The 14,081-nt window shown below is 42.7% G+C and overlaps 1 long non-coding RNA gene and 2 pseudogenes across 5 annotated transcripts; 1 reads left to right on the top strand and 2 right to left on the bottom strand.

The window, feature by feature from the left end:
• Nucleotides 1–14,081, bottom strand: part of LOC121758920 — a 126,407-nt pseudogene that overhangs the window by 57,918 nt on the left and 54,408 nt on the right.
• On the bottom strand, nt 2,467–7,363 carry LOC121758932 (annotated as a pseudogene).
• LOC121758933 lies at nt 9,674–12,233 on the top strand. 5 transcript variants are annotated; one of them, XR_006041582.1, is made up of 5 exons: nt 9,674–10,059; nt 10,283–10,974; nt 11,085–11,122; nt 11,473–11,506; nt 11,896–12,233. It is a non-coding gene; the product is annotated as an uncharacterized LOC121758933 (long non-coding RNA). The 5 variants fall into 5 exon arrangements; XR_006041583.1 differs by having other exon boundaries at nt 11,444–11,506; XR_006041581.1 differs by having other exon boundaries at nt 10,283–11,122; nt 11,899–12,233.

Genomic DNA, 14,081 nt, shown 5'->3' with positions numbered 1-14,081 from the left:
AGTGAACTGATCAGGTAAGCGACAAACTGAAATAAATGACTTAACTACTTAAGCATGCTACGAATCTACGAATTACTTTGCCATTCAACATTATGCAAGTTCAAACATTTGGATCTGGGAATTTAAAACTGAAACTAAGCTAGAACAGTCGACGAGGATTTCTGAAAACAAATAACTTTGATTCGAAACAGTATTCAGAAACAGAACTTGGAAAGTGCATTATACAAAAACAAGAACTATTTTTTCAACTACGTAACAAACACAGAATTTAACTAAGTGACTAGAACTGAAATGTAAGAAAGTGATAAATCCAAAAGGTCCTCGGTCGGAAACTGAAATGCGCCGATCAGATCTGGGTTTCTCTATCGCGCTCCCTTCTGTCGCACTCCTTCTTACTCTCTAGCTAACCATTGCTAAATCTCTAAACGAAACTGAACGTTAACTCCTAAAATGTAAAGAAAGAAAACTAAAAAAAAAGAGGAACTAAAAGAAGATAAAAGGAACCCAGCCCTTTTCTATGGCGATCCGTCCTCTATTTATATGCTCTTCATAACAACTTCCAGCTGTGATAATAACTTTGGTAGAGAATCTTAGTCCTTGCTAGAATTGCGCGTCTTATCCGTCGAGTCAGCTTATACGTGTCCCCTTTCTGTTTCGCAGTGCTCCTTGATAACCGATTGAGGATCGCTTTCCAGCGCATCGGCTATACGTGTCTCTCTTCTGCGATGTAGTGGTCCCCGGCTAAATGCTTGAACATCAACTTGATCAACTCACAACTGTTTTGGGCCTTTTTCGCCTTCTGCGCCAACATGATCAGTTTGACCTTGCTGTCCTTGGTCAAGCAACATTCCTGCATAATAACACTCGATTTCCGCGTGAAACTGATTAAAGTAGCCTACATTTTACCCCTCAATCGATGCATGAAATAGGCCTTATCAAACTGCTCACACTTAAAACATACTTGTCCTCAAGTATAAAAAAGAAAAAGAGAATAAGACAAATTTCAGGCATGGTTTCTCGTTCAAGAAAGTAAAAGAAGAAGAATCAAAACACAAGACTCAAAACATAGACACATATTCACATAGATGCATAAACCCGAATAAACTTCACGTTCACTTTATCAAGGTGTCAGTTCGTTAAGATAGCTCAAAATTAAACCAACTGTTGAATTCACTCAGTCACTCATTTCTCACCAGAGATGTTAGGACTGTTGACTCAGTAATTGCTGCACATTTAATACCTCGAGTCTGATTGCACAAGATAGTTCCTTAAGGTCATTGTTTGGTTGTAATGGGGCTTAGGGTAGTAATGTGTTTAGGTAAGGTCCTAGGGGTTCTAGGTTAAAATTTAAAATATAAAACTGGAAAAAGAAAATGAAAAGCTTGAGTCAAGAGACCACGATTGAACAACTTTACAGGATCAAGCTGGGTTTACTTCTTTGCCACTTGGCAGCTCACTTGGTCAAGCTACGACCTTAGCCTTTAACTTCCTAGCTTATTTCTTAACTATCGACTTACTGGGTCAGGTTACAAACTTCTCTCCTGCCCTTTTTTCAACTCTTTTTTTTACTTGATCAAACCTACTGATTAACTTGATCAACCTGGCTACCCAATTTATTTCGACCCCTCTATCGCTATTCCCTTTCCTTTTGAAATAGTCCATCTCTCGACCCCTTTTCTCATTGCTTATGAAATGTAAAAATGTGGGTTTTAGATTTCAAAAGACGGGTAAAAGTATATATATAGGCTCAACTTGGTTTATAGGGGGGGGTGCCTTGTTTGATGAGGGCGGGTTTGAGAAATGAAAGAAAAAGTGGCTCAAATGGTTAAGTCCTAATGTCTTTAGTCCTTACTACTTGTGCAGTTTTCATCGAAATATTAAAGGTAGCCTCTCTTTTTTTAGTAAAAATAGTAGAAAGTGTTCTACTTTGTCTATAACTCACATTTTAGAGAGACTTTACAGAAGGATTTAAATTGAGCATTTCCATCATACTTACGTCATCCAAACTGATCAAGTTGAGAGCAATTAAGTTTACACATGTAAACATGTTGTATCATTTTTCTAACTCTTCCCCAGACATTCATATATTTCATTTACTCAATTTCATGCATACTGCCCTAATTAATTCTATTTGTTGTTTGGTTTTTAAATCTGACATGTGTGATTTCAATTAGGCTAATCCTCCCCCTCCCACTGCATTATAGCTCGCCTTCGAGCGACTTGATGAAATGGAAAAAGGGTTAGGCAACGGCACAGGTATATCAAAAACCAAGCAATTGAGAATATGAGATGCTAAATCTTGGAATCTCCCTTGATTACCATGCTAACAAATGCTCAACTACGAAGTACTATTTATATCTACTTCTTGAAACTAATACGTGCTAATTTTCTCAGTTCCGACTTGTGTGAGTTTACAAAATCAATAATTTCTAGTATATAAATTAATAAGAGAACAATATTGAGGAATAGGAGAAATGGGAGGAGCAAACTTGATAAATAATCATCCATGTACGAAGTGAAAAGGTACTACTATAATAATTATGCGAATTGTTACATCTTAATCATAAAACAAATACCCAACTATACACAAGAATCTCTGCTTTGTTTTTTATCAAGGTTCAAACCTGAAGCAAATCGAGAATCAGGTACAAACCACAGCTTCCATACACCTTCTGATTTCAGTTGCCTTCTTTCACCTTCTTTCAATCTCAAATATCACTCTTGAGGCCTTGTGTACCGAAGGCAATGGGTTTGGCAAGAACGCGCTCCATCGCCTTCATGCTGAGCGGGTTGTCCTTGCTCTGCACATTGAATCATTTTATATAAGCCAACAATCCGTGTCTCAAGTATATCAGGACAAAAAGCAAAACAGAGATGCAATTCAACTCACCATTGAGCAGGTGCCGGCATACACGTTGCACACAGGGTACTCGTGTGGGCAGCAGCTGTAGTGGTCCTCTCGAGAGGGCAGCATCCCCATGAGGAGCAGTACTCTCCGTACTCATAGACGCAGCAGCAGGTCGTGCTCTCAGGGCATTCATAGTATTCGTCACAGACTGATGGCTTTGGGGGTGGGGATGGAGGAGATGGGTTTACACCTGTCTTGGTTGGGTACGAGGGCTCTATGGCAATCCCACAAAGACCGGTCTTAGCTGCAACGTTGAGCTCCATCCTAAGATACCCCTCCTCTCCCCAGCTTGAACCCCAAGAGTTCCTAACGATCCAATAGTCCTTTCCGTTTTCAGTGCCATACCCAACAACAGCCACACCGTGGTCCAAACTCGTCCCACACTTCCCAGTGAATATACCCTGTGATTTGTAAGACCAAGATCACGTACTCACTACTCAGTCCAAAATTCTTTGAACTACTATAGTAGTACAATTTTTCCAACTAATGAAAAGGGATTGTAGCAACTTTCTAGGCATTAATGTGCCATTGATGGCAGAACTTACTGATTGATAGAGCTGGAAGTCCCTACCACCGGCTTCAATGGCAACACTAATTGGTTGGCTGGCAACTGCTTTCTGCAGCGCCTTCTCATTATTTACAGGTACGTCTTCATAACCATCAATCGACACAACTTTGGCATTTTCTACAAATCAATTACCAGGGACGTCGTTAGGTCCACAGGAAAACTAACTAGAGTGCTGATTTAGCTCAAAGAAACTGCCAACAAAGAATCAACGTTTAAGACTAACCCTGTAAGTATCACATCTGCCATCCCTTCCCGTGTAAGGATAATCTTCTTCGGAGTCAATCCCACCATTTTTTATAATGAACTCAAATGCATAATCCATGAGACCACCATTGCACCCTTGGTTATAAGACGTATCGCAATCCACCAGTTCTTGCTCCGAAAGTGAGATCAAAGATCCAGTTTTGATGAGGTTGATACCTTCTACGGCAGCAATTGTAGAGAATGCCCAGCAGCTTCCTATAAAATTCAATAATTTCTATCAAGATTCTTGATTACAATATTAAAATGAAGGCATGCCTTGCACAAGGAAATTCATTGTCTTTGCCTAATAAAACAAATCAACAGATATTGTAAGCCATAAATATTTAATTAAAATGTCACTAGAAAACCGATTCATGGATGATACTTGCAAAACTCTAATAGCACGAAAGTAGACGTGGGAAACAGATTTACATACTGAACAGGAACAGCCATCAAGATTCAACCTTTATATGCTCACTTGTAAAATGATAATAATTGTAAGCAACACAACATGAATCCATTATTTCAATGTGTTGTTTTTATTCGCCAAACGGGAAAACTGCATCACAAAAAAGAGAATCCCCCTTATTCGCTGTTAGAGCATCTCCAGTGGGCGGACATCCCACTAGGACATCCACTAGGACATCCCAAAAACACCTCCTGCCACGTCACTAGGACTTCCCATCCCACTGCCACGTCACTAGGACATCCCCTCCTATGTCCGCCCTTCCCACTAGGACATCCCGCAATAAAAAAAATCACAATAATTTAATTACGTAAAAACGGAAATATAATTTTGACACGGAATACGAGAAAGCAAAATACGGGCAAAAATACATATTCATAAAACATAAAAAAACATAGTTAGAAAAAAAAAGCAAAATACATAGTCATTCAAAAAAAGAAAAATACATAATCCAATGGGCCCGGCTCACTCCGCGCTGTCCTCGTCGCCCGTGCCACCCCCGTCACCCGTGCCGTCACCCGTGCCGTCACCGTCGCACGTGCCGCCCCCGTCGTCCCCTCCGCTAAGCTCGGCGCCATCATCTCCAATGGGGGGCATCCCCAAATCGCGCCGACATCCATCGATGACATCCTTCAGCATCCTCTTGTACAGCGGATCGGTCGTGCTATGCTACCTATGCATGGTCCGGACCAAGCTTGTCGTTAACTGCGCGCGGGCGAGGCGGTCGATATCTTCTTGGGGAGCAGGGGCCTCCGATTCAACCTCGAACGACCCGCTACCGCTGCTGGTTCCCCTAGCCCTCCGTTGCGCAGCCTTTTGCCCAACCGGGCGACGACGACGGCGAGAGTCTGATTGCGGTAGCGGGGACACTTCATCGGCTTCCGGGAGCTCGTGCGAACCAGCACTGCTGCTGTATTCACCGGAAGCGTTGATCTTCGTCCGCTTCGCCCAGCCCGATTCGACTCCCCCACAAAACTTTGGGGAATCCTTCACCACGAGAAAGGCCTCCCACTGGTCGAATTGTTTGAATTTCAAGGCTCTGTCAGGGTACTGAGAAAAGGCACGATTCCGGACATCCTCCTCGGACATACCGCTGCTTGCCTGGCGGAGGTTGTTTTGGTAGAGGCCAGCAAATCGACTAAGCTTAGGCCTCAACCGCTCCCACTGTTTCCGGCACTGTTCGGGAAGGCGACGCTTCGCACTAGCCGGTTTGTGTGTGTGGTAGGCTTCAGCGATCCGATGCCATAGTCTGTCAATATGCTGGTTGGCACCGACATAGGGATCCTCGACAATTGCAATCCAAGCCTTCGCAAGCGCGACGTTTTCCCACTGGCTCCAGATCGTCCTCTTTCCCGTCTCCTCATCCTCCTCCTCTGCCACCGTTCGTGAGGAAGACCCTGGGGCTTTCCCCTTGCCCTTGCCACGTCCCTTCCCCCTGCCCCCGCTCATATCATCGGGCGTCTGCCTGACTGGAGATATCCCCAACTCCTCAAAAGAGAAAGTGTCTATGCCGGTGAACTGAGTATCCGGAACATAAGTGGAAGGGGTATCAGTAGACTGCATATCCACAACCGGCCGATAGACATCGTCCGCTAGTGGTTCAGGGCCCCTGCCACCCCCTCCCACATGCATCATCCCCGCCATCATCCCCGCCATCATCCCCGGCATCATCCCCGGCATCATCCCACCCATCTGTCCCATCATATTTGGGGTCATGCCCCCATCCCCATCCCGGCACCATCATATTTGGGGTCATGCCCCCCATCCCGGCTGCCCTGGGCATCATACCACCCATACCGCCCATCTGTCTCATCCAATTGTACATATAAGGGGACATCATCCCACCCATCCCACCCATCTGTCCCATTCCCGGTACTGTTGTCGCATTTCCGCTGGCGTTTCCCTCCAGGTCGATGGGAAACGCCGGAGTCTGCGACTCGCTCGTGGCCGGGGAGTTCCTATCGTTCTCCATTAAAAGTAGAAATGAAATTTGTAGTAAAAGAAGAGAGAAACTTGTTAACAACAAGTGGTGCAAATGAAATGAAGTTCAACGAGCCGTATATATAGGGTTTAAAAAAAATAAAAAAATTTCGGACGTCCGAGCGGGACGTCCGACCCTTGCCACAGTGGCGGACGTCCGCCCGCCCGTCGCAGGGACGTCCGAGGACACCCGACGTCCTCACGGGACGTCCGTATCCGACCCCATACGCCACAATGACGGACGTCCGGGTCGCCCGTCGCGACGTCCGACCGGATGTCCGACCGGACGTCCGGGTCGCCCGTCGCGACGTCCGACCGGATGTCCGACCGGACGTCCGCCACTGGAGATGCTCTTAGTTACTCCAAAATAAAAGGACATGTTGTTCATGTCTACAATCCTATAGACGACAAAAACAACAGCACACTCTTCTAATGCATTTTTTTAAATAGAAAATAAAAAAAATCACAGAGAACTTTATTATATATACCAATTTCTATTTTTTTATACTGACAATTTGCCACCAGACATAAACAACCATTTTCTTCACTCCTCTCATCCAACACATATATCAGGCCCTCACTCATATATAAGATGGTTCAATCAGAGCTCAAAAATTAGATTAAAAAACACATAGTAAATCATAATAGCTGCTGTAAATTCCGGAAGCCACACGAATCAAAACAATCAGAATAATACTACACACACACATACACATGGTTCAATCAAAACTTCAACAATCAAAAAGAAGAAATGAATTACCACAGCTGCCCTGATCCTTCACCGGAGCCACCGCGCCATTGGTCCTCCAGTCAATTGAGTCAGGCAAGACATCACCGCCTCTCAGCGCGTAGCGATCGCTCTTCGTCGCGGAGAGCCTCCGCGGCCTCGTCCCGAGATGCATCCTCCGGTACTCCTGATTGGTCAGATCGGCGAAGCGATTTGAGACCTAACTTGTAGGTCCGCCCCTCGACGGCGTTCTGCTCCTCGATGTACCTCAGATTCTCCTTAAAAACCTGGAATCGCTTCTCCTTCTCGCCCAGGGCGTTGAACGACTTGCCGTGCTTCACGATCCACGACTCGTACATCGCCATCAGCTGCTTCTCATCGTAGGAGATGATCGACATGTCGGCGGCGCATGCCTGCGCGAGGAAGAGCGAGAGGAAGAGCAGTGATTTTGCAATCGCAGCCATTGTTAGGTTTTAGGAGATTCCTGTGTTTGTGGATGAAGATGAACAAGTGAGATTTATTATAAAAGGGGGGAAGGGAAAGGTTTGGACTTGTTGGGAATTATTTGATTTTAAAATATTATTCCAACTTGCTTACGTATGCGTATGTATATAAGCAACTGTGATAAGTCATTAGAGATTGGGATACATTTTTATGATAACTCTTTCCTTATATCAACTGGTTTATACTCACTCCATCTTCCAAATTTATACACACGCCCACGCTATTTATTTTTGGGATTTTTGGATCTCTCTTCTTAATTTCACGCGATTCATTGTATTGATAAATTTGAATCATAAAGTTGTATTGTTAAGACATCTAATTAAAATATGTGATCATTTTTCTAATACTGGTCACATCATAAAATATACCGTGACTGTCCCTTGATATTTTTATGACTCAAGGAGATATTTCTGGTTCAATTATTTGTATGAATCTATTGGTTACTACCACTACATAAGGTCAACATCATCGCCTAACGAGGCCAATTTGATGAATTTAGTTGAAGGTTTTAGTTGTCACTCACAACATAATGTACAAGTTAGTATTTTCGTTTCATTTATATATTTTTTAGACTAAAGGCTCATTTTGATCCTTAACATATTACGATTTTTTTTTATTTTGGTCCAAAACCTTATCTTTTGAACTATTCGATCCCGCACAAATAAAAACAGGTCACATTTGGTCCATTTTGGACGGTTCCGTAAAAAATTTGACGAAAATTCCAAATTTGGACGGAAACGTGCCGGCTTCCGACTCTCGGTGTTCTGTCGCTGCTGCTCACCGTCAAGTCGTTGTCTCGCCTCCTCTCCCTCACCCTCGACCCCTCCATCGACCACCTCCCCCTCGCCCTCGCTGTCGTCCAGGCACCATCCGCTACGGCTGCCTCCCCCAACCGCAGTTCCACCTCCTCCTCTCAAATCGTGGTTGCGGCAACACCGGAAGGCGTCGTCGTCGCTAATTTTCCAGGAGATGAAATCGATCGAATACACCCCCGATTGCGGCACTTGCAATTACCTATTTCTGAATCTTTCGAAAATCGGTCAATTCGTCGTCTCGCCTCCTCTCTCTCTCCCTCACCCTCGACCTCTCCATCGACCACCTCCCCCTCGCCCTCGCCGTCATCCAGGAACCCTCCGCTACGACTGCCTCCCCCCGCCGCAGTTCCACCTCCTCCTCTCAAATCGTGGTTGCGGCAACACCGGAAGGCGTCTACGGGGGATTGATTACTGAGTTGAGCGAGGCGAGGAAGGTGGACGTCGTGGCGGAGGTGGTGAGGGAGATGATGTAAGGAGGGGGTGAGGCTGGGGGATGAGACTGTGACGACGGTGGGTGAGGCTGAGGGATGATGGAAGGTGGACGCCGTGGCGGAGGTGGTGAGGGAGGTTTGGGTTAAGGTTTCCGTCAAATTTTTGACGGAACCGTCCAAAATGGATCAAATGTGACCCGTTTTTATTTGTGAGAGACCGAATAATTCAAAAGATAATGTTTTGGACCAAAATAAAAAAAAATCGCAATATGTTAAGGACCAAAATGAGCCTTTAGTCTGTTTTAAATCACATTATTGAGAGGGTGTGACAAAGATCCTCTGCAAATCTCTTTTATAGACCAATGATTTGTTGTACAATTCACTATATGATACTCTGACGATAAAAGTACAATTTTTAATTTATAAAAAAAAAGTTGATAGTATCTGGATAAGCCTATAAAGTAGACAAGAAAAATTGATAGTATCTGGTAATAGTGCAAAAATTGCATAACACTAACACGCTGAACTTTTATTTTTATTGACCTACCATTTCACCCTATTAATATAACTAAGTTGTAGATAGGTTTGTACTCTTATTATAATATAGGTAATGTATTTATATAACATCAGCTTATAAAGAAAGAGAGATGCATAATTGCCTATGAAATACTCCCTCCATCCCCGAATAAGAGTCACTAATTTTCATTTTGGGTAGTCCCCCATTAAGAGTCACTCTTCATTTTTACCATAAATGGTAGCAGGCCCCACATTCCACTAACTCACTCCACTCACATTTTATTATAAAATCAATATAAAAATGTGGGTCTCACATTCCACTAACTTTTTCAGCCAACTTTTCTCTACATTTCTTAAAACTCGTGTCTGGTCAAAGAGCGACTCCTACTAGGGGACGGAGGGAGTATTAATTAAACATTTGTTAGAAATGGAGAGCCGAGTAAGACAGAGATGGAGAATGTGTTAAATATTACTATGTCTATGAGTAATGAGAGAGAAAGAGAGACTGTCTATTAATTACTATAGGAAAACGTGCCAGCAGCCCTGCACCACTAAATCATTTATGTAATCTAGGAGAGTAAAAGTTGTATTCCATTTAGTATAGGAGTATTTAAATATTATAGGGACTGTTCATCTTCTATTTTCTTTCTTCTCCACTTGACTGCGACCCACAGTATCGACTCCGGCTCGACCCAATTGCCCCCGTCGCCCCAGCCGCGACCCCGTATCTCGATCAACCCACCCAAGTTGGGGCGGTGCTGGCTGCGACCCTGGCGGCCCGAGCGACCCAAACGACATTTTGACAACACTGGTTGAATCTACTTGAGATTATTTTATTGCATCAATATACAGGTCTGGGACTTGCTGTGGGAGTCCTACGCATTCATGAAGCGGGGGAAAGGTTCTAGTTCTGCACAATATTTTCAACCTGATTTGGCTAACTCTGCAAGTCATATTTATGATTTTCCATATAAACTTGCTGGATAACATAAATCATTCAAGCTTCGTCAATCCAACATCATGCATCTGTCTGAAATAATTCATATTAGCGAGTACTATGCAAATTAATAACTGCTGGCTTGTGCTAGAAATGGTTAATTGAGTTTGACAATTTCTGTGAGCAGGTCACTAACTGGAAGAGCATTGAACTTGACTTTGATACTGATTAAAAAGAGCGAAGAGTTTTATTCCCTTCTGGTGGTATTTTGGTGACAAACGGCGGATTACATAACCACATTTTTCTGCTTTAATTGTTTCAATTTCCGTCCGAGTGTTGGTCTGCATCTACCTATTTTCTATATGTAAGTATTCAATTACCGTTTGCTGCACTTGGTTTCTGGTTCAGAATTAGTGTTGGTTTTGGGTTAAATCATGAACTACTAGTGTTGGTTTTGGGATAAACTTTTTTTTTTGGTTTTGGAGACACCAACTCAGAAGGCCCAACGGTCCAGCACAAGTGGTACATTTCTCACTCTATCTCCCTCTCTAAAGTCTAAATCTCTTGTTCATGGATTCTACATTTCCATTTCTTCATCTCAAAAACTTTGGGAAAACATAAATTGTTTTTCTTCCTCGACTTGTAATGTTTGTATGTTTGAGACATCATAATAGCTTGAATGTAAACGGCTGAATCTCTATACAAAGTTATGTAGATTTTGGAACTGAATCTTTGTAGAATTGAGCTTTATCGTGCGGTTGTATTGTGGTCACTTAGCTCAGGTTGCTCTATGCATACATCAAATATCTTTGAACACCAAAGTTAACTGCTCACCTACCGCAAGAAGTTTCCTACTCCCTTTTTCAACCTTTTTTCCAAGTAAACTTTCTATTTTTTTTACAAATTTGTTTTTTGCAGATAATATTTTTGTTTCCCCCTTCTTCTTGATGGATTTTGCGGTCTGTTGATGGACATTTTGGCCTGTGCAGGTGGATTTGGTTTCCACGATTCATATTGCAGATAAGGAGTAAGTTTTCTAAATTTCATTACATTTTTGTTATCAAGTTTCCCTCTTTGTGTTTAACCTTCATGTAGTGAGTATGTATGTTGATTCAGAGATCAAGCAATTTTGAGAGGTTAAGAAGTGCTAGATTAATTCAGACTACTTAAATGCCTGTTTGAGATATTTTTCAAAAAAATTCTAGTATAATGTAAAATTGGGACTTATCAACCATGTTTTTCTGATCCTAAATTCTTTGTATTCTCCCAGTCTTAAAAGACACTATGATAACTGTTTTATTATGGTGGTTGGTTGTGATTTATCTCTGTTTTAATGGAATTATTATAGGATTTGAGACTGTCACCTACATGCTGCAGGTATAGAGCTATATTGCTGACCTACATGCTGCAGGTATAAAGCTACATTGCTGACTTTTTTCTGATTTATAATCTGTATATTTGACACCATAATTTTGACTTTCTAAAGATTTTCTACAGCTGTTCTATCTTTGTGTATTATTCATGTTTTGAAATGATCTTTGTTGTCTGAATGCTAATAAAATCATACTCGTACAACAATAGCATAAGATCTTTGAAATGATCTTTGTTATCTTTGAACATGTCTCAATTGGTGGCCATGATTGTATTCATTATTTAAGAGCATGCCTTAGTGTTAGAAAGTGGTGACTAGGCTTGGGGTGGAGCTTTGCCGGCTCCACCGACCTGTTGTTGTGAAGAAGGGACTTGATAATGTTGATTTTGTAAAACGCCTCATGTGTAACAACTTGACACAAAATGTAGTAGGGATTGGTCATCACCACTCAGCCTACTCGGATCCTTCCATTCGAGACCAAATACGAGATGAAGTGCAGCAAGAAGTGTGGGGCCAAATGCAGCAAGAATTACTTGAGCAAAGACGCGAGCAAAAACTAGAGATGGAAGAGGTGATGAAGCGGTTTATGTCCAAGCAACCCCAACAATCAAGTCACACGTTGATGCTGATGACTGATGATGCTACTAGTTAAAATTGATGTCTCACAAACTAACTTCTAAACTAGCTACTTTATGATTCATACGTTGGTTATGTTTTGACGAATACTTTTGAGGTTTATCTATCATGATTCTCATTTTGTTGGTCATTATTTATTAGTTCTTGAATTAATTGTATAGCTACTGCTAGAAACATGATGCTGTGTACAGGTACGATGAAAAACATTAAAATGGTGCTAATACAATTTTTGGAATATTACCAACGGAAAGGTGCCGTTGGGAAATTTGAAAAACCTTATCAAGATTGCCAACGGATAACTGCCGTTGGTAATTCCCTAAACCTAACCAACATTTGCCGAGGGAATTGTCGTTGGAAACTTTACCAACGGCAAATATCCCTTGGTAAAAAAATTTACGACGTGCCTTTTACCAACGTCTAGTATCCCTTGGTAATCCCTTAGAAACACAGTTTTCCAACGGATACATTGATTTTACCCACGGATTTTTCCGTTGGTAATTAGCGTATTTTTTGTAGTGAATATGGAAATTGATTGTTACCCACTAAATTAAAAGAATTGATTGTTACCCACAAACAAAGTTATTTTAGATTTATTTTTGAAAAAAAACTATAAATACCTTCAAATACGTAAAGTCCAATTGTATTGACATGTTTTCTTGTGGCGTGCATGATGATCCAAAACCAAGTCAAAAGCATGGAATATAATGATGTGTTTCAATATTTGATAAGATGTATCTGTTAAAAATTGCTATTTTGAGATGATATGATGACCTCATTCGTAACAGAAGAAATGCACGCATTAGATACATGGGGTGAAATATGGGCAAACTCTTTTCAAACACCCATGGTTTTTTTCTCTCATTAATAGGCAAAATTTTCCCTTGTTTTTGGTGCGTGTTAATTTATTTTCCTAGAATAAATTCATATCGACTACTACTAAATTCCTTATCGATCGAAGTATATGAATCTTGATTGAATTATTAGTTAAATCCGGACCACTCATTCATTCCTAACATCACACCAAATTCAACCTAATTAACCTAAAATCAAGTTCTAATCACTATTATCATTAAGATATAAAACTTAACATTTGGTAATTGGTATCTTTGATTTTTTGAGTAGGCTATAAGAGCATCTCCAATGGTCGGCGTCACCACCGGAGCGCCGATTTTTCGCCCACGCCGGTTTGACGCCGAACCATTGGAACCGGCGTGGGCGAAATCGGCGTCAAAATCGGCGTCGCCATGCCGATTCCCGCGCTGACGCCGGTTCCCACGCCGATCCTCACGGGCGCCATTGTGGCTCCCGGATCGGCGCCAAACCGGCGTCGGATTTAAATATTTTTTTTTTTTTTTTTCGCAAAACACAATATATACGCGCGTTGAACCTCATTTTCATTCGCACCACTTGTTTTAACGAGTACTCTCTCTCTACCTTACTTTCTGTACAAGATCAATAACGAGCAATGGAGAACAACTACGAAGGTACTCCAGTTAATCCCGGGGGATGGTCTCAGACTCCCCCGGCTCCCGGTGTAGGGTCTCAGACGCCCCCGACTCCCGGGGCAGGGTCCCATACTTCCCCGGCTCCTGGGGGAGGTGGTTGGCCTCCAATGAGCGGGTACTACAACGTGTACCCGTGGCAGCAGATGATTCCGGGGTGGGCACCCGGCATGCAGCCCCCTATGCAGATGATGCCGGGGTGGGCACCCGGCATGCAGCCACCGGCGCAGCAGATGATGCCACCGGCGCAACATATGATTCCACAGTCGCAGGCGACGCACGGGGGGACAACGCCTATCGGCCGACTTTTGATTTTTCCACCGGTTCTTCGCACACATCGACCCCAACGGATGCACAGTATTCGGAGACCTTCTCCTTAGCGGACTTGGGTTTGATATTAACGACGTTTCTGAAACTCTCATTCAAAGCCAGGGAGTAGGGCGGGGTAAGAAGAAGGGCAAGGCGAAGAAGGTCGG

Source organism: Salvia splendens, chromosome 12, assembly GCF_004379255.2.
Source record: "Salvia splendens isolate huo1 chromosome 12, SspV2, whole genome shotgun sequence".
In the NCBI taxonomy this organism is placed as follows: domain Eukaryota; kingdom Viridiplantae; phylum Streptophyta; class Magnoliopsida; order Lamiales; family Lamiaceae; genus Salvia; species Salvia splendens.
This window is presented reverse-complemented; position numbering and strand designations above follow the sequence as displayed.